The following is a 9,818-nucleotide window of genomic DNA, read 5'->3' as shown; positions in this document are numbered from 1 at the left end:
TTCTCCATGGTCTATGACCTCTCCAATCACAAGTACTTGGCTATGTTTATACTACTATGCCTGGATACTCTCTTATTGAGGGGGTCTTAAGTCCAACTAGACAGCTGTTCACTACCCCCAAGATAAAAACCAATAGAGATATTTTGCTGGACTGGTAATTCTTGTGTTTCATAGGCACCATAACCGGGTATGACCATGAAATACTATGAGAACTAGTCTTCAGGAAGGAGCCTTCCAGGTTAGTTCCAGCTTAATTATTCAGTTTTGTGTCCAAAGTATGTGGTGTTTTTGCAATAGGGTCTTACCTTTAAGTTCTGGGGTCAATCCAAGGGCTCTGGCATTAACCTATACTATTTCAGAGTTGCTTGGAGTACCCTGGCCAACAATTTGAATTGAGATTTCCCATGCCAGGCACTAGGATATTTGTCAGATAGCTTCCAGCCACACACACACACACACACACACACACACACACACACACACACATACACATGTATAGTTTTTCAATATATAAATTTTATTGAATTTCTGTGCATTTCATACAACACATCTTAATCATCTTTAAAACCCCCTTCCCCATCTGTACCCTCCCATGTGCCCCCCACCAGACTTCATGCATTCTGTCATACATGCTAAGGCCTATCAAGGCAGGTTTGTTTACACTTGTGAGTTCATCCACTGGGGTCCAAGCAGCCTCTGGAGAGTCACTCCCTTAAAGAGGATCAACAGTCCTTCACCTAGCAGTAATCAGCTGCCAATATTTCTGCTGCTAATGTTGGGCCTCCTACCCATTTCCCCAGTTCTATGCTGGATTTTTGTCTTATTTGAGTTTGCATGGGTCTTAATGCATGCTGTTACCATTGCCTTAAATTCATATATGCAAGTTCCCAGAGACCTGGAAGACTCTGTTTCTTTATAATTAAGCACCAACTCTGACTCTTACAATCTTTCCACCCCTATTTTCCACAATGGTCTTTGAGTCCTGGATGGGTAAGGTTCAACACAAGAGTCCTCTTCAGTGACACACACGCTGCAGTCAGTTATTCTCTACACTTTAGCTAGTAGTGGCATTCTGAGTGCATCACCCTCTGTTGCATGAGAAAGTTTTGCTGGTGAAAGTTGAGAGATGCATTAGTATTCTCTCTATCCCATATTCCACTATGTGCTATGAGCCTTGGGTGTACAGATTCTGTTGTGGATATGTTCCTTAGGGCTGGGCATCTCTCAGACACATTTTCTGTGTTTAACCAGTTGTGGAACTATGTAGTAGTCTATCTATTGCAATAAGAAAATTTCTTGATGAGTGGTGAATGGCATACTTGTCTGTAAATATAAGGATCCATATTTAGCATATAATAAGACATTACATTTGTCTAGGGATGTGACAGAAGTAGGGTTTTCTCTAGGATCTATGATCTCTCCAGCCATGTGTATTTGATTATGTTTACAGTGCCACAGAAGAGCTCTCTCCCATCGAGATAGCTTCAAGCCCAACTTGATAGCTGTTGATTATGAAAGTGCCAGGGCTGGAGAGATGGCTCAGCGGTCGAGAGAACTGAGTGCTCTTGCAGAGGACCCAGGTTTGATTCAAAGCACCCACATGGTGGCTACGAATCATCCTTAACTCCAGTTCTAGGGGAATCTGACACCCTGTTTTGACCTCTGTGACACTGTGGGACACGGGTACATCCTCAAACATGCAGACAATACACTCATACACATAAAATAAAAAATATTAAATAAGATATATTAAGAGTGCCACTACTTCAATACTATAGTTTGTTGTGCTGGTCATTATTGTGATTATTAGTCTTCGGGGTAGAGGGAAAGCAGGCGTTCAAGAGAGGGAGTGTAATAGGAGAAAGATACTATCAAGGGGAGATGGGAACACTTTGGCTGGGGAGAGAGGAGGGAGGCTAGACAGGAAGAGAGAGAGAAGAGATAAAGGGTAGGTGGTGTTCAAAACCAGAGGGAAATGAATTAGCTCAAAAACCTACTTAAAAATAAACATGCAGTATCTGAACACGAGTGCATGTATACCCAAAGGCTGCATAATAGGAAGCACGGTGTCAGACAGGAGAAGCCTTCCTTCAAGTTGTTGGTCAGGGTAGTCCAAGAGACTCCCCAAATAACACAGGCTATCGCTATAGACCATGATTACCTCCCAGAACTTGAAGGTAAGACCCTCTTACTGAAGACGGGATGTATGTTGGACACAGGACTTTGAGCAATGGGAAGGGAGCTGACCCGGAAGCTCCTCCCCGAAGACCGGCTCTCATAGTTCCAAAGGATACTATGCAAGCTGCCAAGGAGAAAAGAAATCATTGGTCAAAATCCAGATTTAAAGCCTAATGTATGTGCCTTTTAAAATAGGATTATAAAATAATATACTTTCCTGTGGTTCAGAACACTTTGTATTATTTTTCTCTGTTTCTTCACAGTTCCCCTGTGGTGGTTTGAATAAGTGTCCCCGATAAGTTCCAAGTATTTGGACACTTTGTCAGCAGTTGACGGTGCTGTTTTGGGAGGTTTTAGGAGGTACAGTCCTGGTGGAGGAGGCAGGTCACTGGTGGTGGGCTTCGAGAGTTCTTACACCTTGACATAGCAACAAAAAAGTAACTAATACAGAATTTGGTACCGAGAAGTGGCCTGTTATTATGAAGAACCTGACTAAGGGCTTTCGGATCATTGTGAAACACTTTGGAAGTTTGGACTAGAAAAGCAGCTGAATGCTATAAACAGAGCTTACCAGGCCATTCTAGTAGGAGCCTAGAAGAAAGTAGTACTGAGAGCAAAGTAGTTTCAGGGTACTTAAATAGGAACTGGGATGTTTTTGCAAAGCATCTGGGTGCTGTCTTCTTGCAGCTTAAGAGCTTGTCTGAGGCTAAATTGGGAGTTAATGGGCTTATTTCTTTGGTGGAGGAAATTTCAAGACAACATTACGTAGAAATGGTGGTGTGGCTGTTAAATTATTAAGTTCTACAATGAGCAAATGGGGCAGAAAGAAATGCAAAATGTAAAGTTTGTATAGAAAAAGAGCACTAAGAAGCTTAATATTGGAGCCAAAACATATACTGAAGGTGAGGCTCACTTTGAAAGGAAATTAAAGTCATTATGGCAAGATCCATAGATTTATACTTTAACAGTGGAAGGAGTACCATCAAAGAAAAACCACACCTAGCTAAGTCTCCCATTTGTGAAAGCCTAAGGTGGTTCCTGCTCCTAGAAATCTGCTATGGACAAAAGCTGGGTAATATGGATGAAGTAGGTAGGGGTCCATCCCAAGACAGCCACCGAGCTTGGCAGTGTTGCTCATATGGTGGTAACTTTAGAGGTATCAAATATGCAAGAGTGAAAGGGTCCTCTTTTCTTCCTCTACGGTCTTGACCTGAGTGGATTATCACGGAACGTAACAAAGACTAGCATACTCGTGGTTTTATTTCTTTACTCTTATTTCTTCAATCACACATGAGTGCCAAAAGCACAGGCAACTCTGCTTATACACTCATACTCATTAGTGTTACTGATGAGTGTTTATAGAACAATGAATAATAACAAAGTGGCCAGAATAGTTTAGTAAAATATAATGATCAGGATAAGCGTACCACCATAATATGCCTTGAGAGATCAAAGTGTCTCCTGAGAAACTAGGGGAGCACTGACATCCCAGAGATAACTTCTCAGCAAACGTTCTTGCATAAACTTTCTCATGAGACAAGGCTCTCCGGGCATACATGTTCATGGTTCAGCTAAATTTACCAAACATAGTTTTTTAAGCCATAGGAACACTATTTCACAGTCCCTTCACATCTTCAATGTAGTATCTACATCTAAGAGCTCAGGGAACATCACAGAAGATGGGACAGAGGAACATGATGCTGGCTGCTAGATAATACATTTTAGGCATGCTAGGGATGCTGCATTCATGAAATCTGCACAATATGCCACCTTAACAAGATCTGTACAATGACAACACCAGTTGCCATGCCAATGTGGATTGGAGAAATTCTAGATGAAGAGCTATAGGCAGTCACTTGATACTGAGGGGGAGAGAATCAGTTTCAAGAAGGGCCCATGAGCTCCCTGATGGGTGATCTAATCCCAAGTCGTCAGCCCTAAACAGTACACACGTGAGCACCACCAGATGGACTCAGCACATAATGTGCGTGTGTATTTATAAATACACGTGTATATATGTAACAATAATCAAATAAAACAAGAAATTGAGAGGGAGGAGACATGGGAAGAGTTGACGGGAGAGTAGGTGACATGGAAATAATGTAAATAATATAATTCTCATGTACAAAAGTCTCAAAAATAATTTAAAGCAAAAGGAAAAACACTCTTACTTTTGTAAGAATCACCATGTTAGACATTATAAATTACTATTGCCATAAAATGTGAATCCTGGCACAGTTTATAATATTCTGGGGGTAAGCAAATAATTAGCTATAGTATTTAAGGCACTAGAAAACAGTAAAACACATACCAAGTATGTGCTTAATTGGGTTCATCTTTTTATTTTAAACAACTGACTTGGCAAGACATGCCCACCAGCACAATAATGACACAATTACCATGGGATTAATCAACCACCTTTCATTTGGATGTCAGGAATACTTCCTAGGGTGGAGCCCATAGCTGACACTGATATCAGGCTTAGGAGCCTGAAGCTAAACAGGTCACAACAGATAGGGGAGGACCTAACTCTATTTTTCAATGAAAGAGTTATCATATTAAACTGACTCTTAGTGATGTTGTTATAACCATAGGGTAATGCATCTCTCAACTCTTCCCAGAGAAGTTGCAACAGATGGTGATTACCACAGAAACCCACAACTGGTCAAAGTGCAGAGAACAAGAGGCTAAAGAGCACTTTTCCCTGAATAGGACACCTAAACCAAGTCTGCCCCACAAGACTCAGGAAGCATTGTGGAAGAGGGGGTGGAAAGACTGTAAGGGCCAGTAGTGGTAGATGACCACAAGAAGCAATGTTTTCAGTCAGCTGATCAGTTTATATTAACTCATATTAACTTAACAGTAATGGTGACAGCATGCACAAGTCTCATGTAAGCTCAAAACAGAAAAAAAAATCCCAGCAAAAATCCCACGATGAAGTTGGTGAGAAGCTCCAAGCCCACCTAAGGAAAATGTATCAACTGATGGCTGCTGAAAGGGGCAGAGACAGTCTTTTTCAAGCATGGGACTGTTGGTAGGTTAAGCAGGCTATAGTAGATGAATTCACACTGAAGGCCATTTGGAGACACAAATTTGACTTTATAAAGTGTATATATATATATAGTGCATATACTATATATAAAATATATATAACAGAATATATTATATACAAAATAGAGTACCATATGTATATGTACATTAAATTTGGCAGGTGGCAATAGGTGAGGGGGATATGGGAGAGGATCTAAATACTATCAAATTATACTGTATGAAAATCACAAAAATTCAATAAAAAGTAAAAATTACTACATTCAAAATTATCAAAAATTTTAAAATTTATTTAAAATTAAAATTTAAAACCATTTTATATGCATCCTATAAATTTCAATCAATATTAGCATGAGACCTTTCTAAGAAGTATGAAAATATTACAGCAAAAATTAAAATCTACATTTTCACATAGTCATAGTATATTAATAGTTATAATATCCAAGAGATTCATCACAAAAGATCATTGACTAAGAAATGTATATTAAATTACAGTCATGCCTTACAAAAATATAGTCAGTTCAATAAATACTGAGTATTCTCCCCTATGAGGTAAATAGTCCCCGAGATCATTTCCCCAAGGTCAGTCATACTTTTAAATACTATTACTAAAATATATCAACTATTTACTGTCAAAACAAGTAAGGTCAGCTTGTCTAAAGTATTTGCTTCATTGTGAATATTTGTGGTTTTAATAAGAGTCAATGTTATATTTTAAAGAAATGATCAAACTTGAAATTAATGAAGTTATACCAGGTTAAGTTGGTAAGATCTGTCCAGAGATTTCATTTTGGTCCTTGATCTCAGTTTTAAACATGGTATTTTATACTTGTAACAGTTTATTGTAAAAGCATTCTAAGGGAAATATTGGAAAATTTGAACTAGAGAAAATGTAACTCTACAATGTATTAAAATACAAACAATGGAAGTGTTGTATTACCTGAAAAGTTGTGCAATGCTAAAAAAGCCATTAAGAAAGAAGTAGTTACTTATTTAAAAAGTATTGTGGACCATAACTATATCAGCCTGCTCAATTCAGATACTGGAATGATTTGTACATTTACATTTAGACCTGATGGAAACCCTGCTGTTTTAAGGAAAATTTAAAGATAAACATAACTTTATATCGTAGTCTAAACACTGATAGCAGAATAATATTAACTCAAAATTATTTTTGTGAGCATATATACATTTATTTAAAATCTAGAATGAGAGAGAGAAATCTCATTTTATGCAAAAAGGCAAAAGTTGAATTGTTTAATCAGAGATGAATAAATGCTTTGGCTTTACTAAGACAAAAACCAATTAAATTAAAACACAATATTAAAAATGTACTATTTAACTCAGGTTCAATGGTATCATTGTAAATGCTTACTTTTCCCAATGTAAGTTGCTAAATTTGCCAGTGGTTGAGATGTTACAAAGAGTTATATGTACAGAAAAATATGTACTTTTACTTTTGGAGAAAATATTTTACTCTAAATAAGATACAGTGTTTGAGTTCAAAATTAGTCAAATTAGTACTTTTGTGAGCTGATACCTAACAGTAAGCATTCATGTTAGCAGAGTTACAGGAGAAAGTGACTAGGCCCTGCTTTTCAACATGAAGTTTGGCAGACTACAGATGATTGTGATCAGACTTACTCTGTTGAGAGACTGAATGAGCTATTGGGATTAAGATTTGTCTTTTGCAAGTCACATTTTCATAGAAGGTTTTCTAAGTCTAAACAATATAACTAATTGTATAGCAAAAATCTTGGACCCCCAAATCAAATCACATTTCAAGAAAAATATCCAGAATCATATATGCTCATGACGTTCCTATAGGAATCAAAGAGGGAGGAAAGGACTGGGGACCAAGTAGAACCTTCAGAGCAGAGGCCAGTGATTCACATACTCCTAGTTTCCACAATTCCATTTTCCACAACTCCAAGTTTCCACAGCTTCTCACAATAATTCCACCAGCTGAGGATCAAACCTTCAAAACATGAGCCTATGAGGATCATTCCACATTCAATTTTTAACAGATTTCTTCCAGAATCTTTTTAGACCTGCTTCAATTCTGTGTTAATAAAGCCAAAGACTATGGGCTAAAATCTATGAGAGCACAAGAAAAAAATAAGTGCACATATCTGTCATGTATCTTGTCACAATGAAAACTAAACTAATAAAATTTTAGACAAAATCATATAACCTAACAGACTGCTAGAAAATTCAGAAAAATACCCACATCATAAGCACACAATTTTTCTCCTATTTTGGGGTATGTATATACAGATTATATGGATGTGTGTATGGAAAAATGGAAAATGCTTGTCATTAAAGTATAATTTATGTAATCAAAGAAGAGGTCAAATTACTTTATCATTGATCTTCATTGTATCCTGAAATAATTTTGAAAATCAGTGTTAATTCTATTTAATTCTAATTTGTCCACAGGCTTCTACTTAACTCTTCAAAATGGCCCCTCTTTGATGAAGAATTTGAGCTGCTGACAACGACCAGTGAGTGAACTCCCGAACTTCAGTGATAAGCTATCAGTAACATTGAGGAAAAATATTTTTCTCTTTTTTATTTAAAATATTTCTGTGATCTAAAAAGGAAGATCATAAAACTGCTCAGAACAGGAATGCAATCTGTGGATTTGCATGCCTGGTTTGAAATAGTATCTGTATTTGTAGCACGGTCTCTGAGACAGTATTTCTTCATCATTTATGAGAAATTTGTGTAAAGTAAAAGTAGCGAAAACCACACCAGAGTCACTGAGTTTATTCTTCTTGGTTTCACAAACAACCCTGAAATGCAAGTTTCCCTCTTTGTTTTGTTTCTGGTCATCTACACACTTAGCTTGTTGGGAAACGTTCTCATTGTTACAGTAACCGGTGTGGATCCCGCTCTTCAAATACCCGTGTACTTCTTTCTCCTTTTGGAAATCATATTCAAAACAGTGTTTATTCCCAGATTCTTGGCAGCCACTGTGACTGGAGACAAAACTATTTCTTATAACTGTGAAGCTCAATTATTGTTTATCCTTCTTCTGGGAGTCACAGAGTTTTGTCTCCTGGCTGCCATGTCCCAAGACCACTGTCATCACCTGAAAACCACTGCATTACCAGATCATCATGAACAGCGAAGGGTGCTAGCAACTCATGCTCAGCTCCTGGGTAACTGAATTTTTAATCATTTTCCCCCCATTGGCCATGGGACACAAGCTGGAATTCTGTGACCACAATAATTGATCATTTTATATGCTAAACTTCTATCCTGCAGACCTCTTACACTGCCAAGCTTGTCCTAGAAGCGATGTCCTTTAACTTAGCTGTGCTGACACTTGTAGTCACATGGGTATTAGTGTGTCTCTCACACTTATATCATTGAGACAATAATGAACTTCCTTTCTGCAGAGCAAAGAAGCAGTCTTCTCTAGCTGTGCTTCTTCTCCCACGTGATTGTGGCAATTGCATCTTTATGTACATCAAACCATCTGAGAAAAAAAGAGTGGCTATCTCCAAAGGCGTAGCTTTGCTGTAGCCACCCCCCCACCTTGCTCAACCCCTACATTTATACACTAAGAACCCAGCAGGTGAAAACAGCCTTTCAGGATGTATTACAAAATATTTTGTGATTCACAAAAAAAGAAAATTTAAAATGTGATATAAGTGATAGTAATATTTTAAAAACTGGAAATCATGTGTCATATGCTTTTACCAACATTTTCTCCCATCTCATCTGTTGCCTCATGTAGATTCTCCTGAAGAGAACTTAGTTCACCCTACATTCTGCTCATTCATGAAACATTTCACTCTGCTACAGTAACTTTCTCCAGTTCTTGTTTTAAAATTTTTACTGCATTTCTTTATTTACTGAGTGTGAGACGTGTGGGTACTCTTCTGTGTGGATGTCAAGAGGCAACTTTTGTACTCTTTGTACCATGTACATCCAAGGGATAAAACCCAGGTCATTGTACTTGGCAGGTGCCTTTACCCACTGAGCCATCTCATAGCCCCTCCAATTCAACTTTGTGTTTTTATTAGCATATATTAATGCTTACCACATATCCATTTCCACAAACTATCAATTTAAATAAGCTTTGTAATAAGCATAACTTGCTGTATGCAATTTACTCTTGAATTAAACATGAGTGCATTGTATATCTGTATCATTCCAGACACTGATATCAGCTCCATCTTTACCTTTAAGCAGTTTTGTTGTCTTTAAAATGCATAAATACATAAACCAAATATCATTACGCAGTATGTAATTAGGAGTTAGGACTCTTGGTGGGCCCAGTGCATGGAGCCACACTGAAGAACCTTGGGGGACACAAATCATACTCTATGGGCCATATTATATATGAGAGTTCATTAAATTGGGTGGGGGCAGTGGGAGGAGTTAGTTGCAGGGGGGAGTGGCTCTAAAGGCCATCAAACTATACTGTATGAAAATCACAAAGAAAAAAATTAATAAAATAATGTTCTACAAAGTATTATGGGACAGATGGAAAACTTTAGTGGAACTTCAAAGAAAAATCTTTCAGGATAACATAACAACCATTCTGAAATTAAAACTATCCATTAGGAAAGAAGACCAAA

General features: G+C 37.7%; 1 pseudogene; it reads left to right on the top strand.

The window, feature by feature from the left end:
• LOC103725090 overlaps positions 1 to 8,857 on the top strand; it is a 20,386-nt pseudogene extending 11,529 nt beyond the window's left edge.
• The last annotated feature ends 961 nt before the right edge of the window (positions 8,858 to 9,818 follow it).

The sequence above is a fragment of the Nannospalax galili genome, unplaced genomic scaffold (genome assembly GCF_000622305.1).
Source record: "Nannospalax galili isolate Female #2095 unplaced genomic scaffold, S.galili_v1.0 scaffold5069, whole genome shotgun sequence".
Taxonomy (NCBI): Eukaryota; Metazoa; Chordata; class Mammalia; order Rodentia; family Spalacidae; genus Nannospalax; species Nannospalax galili.
This window is presented reverse-complemented; position numbering and strand designations above follow the sequence as displayed.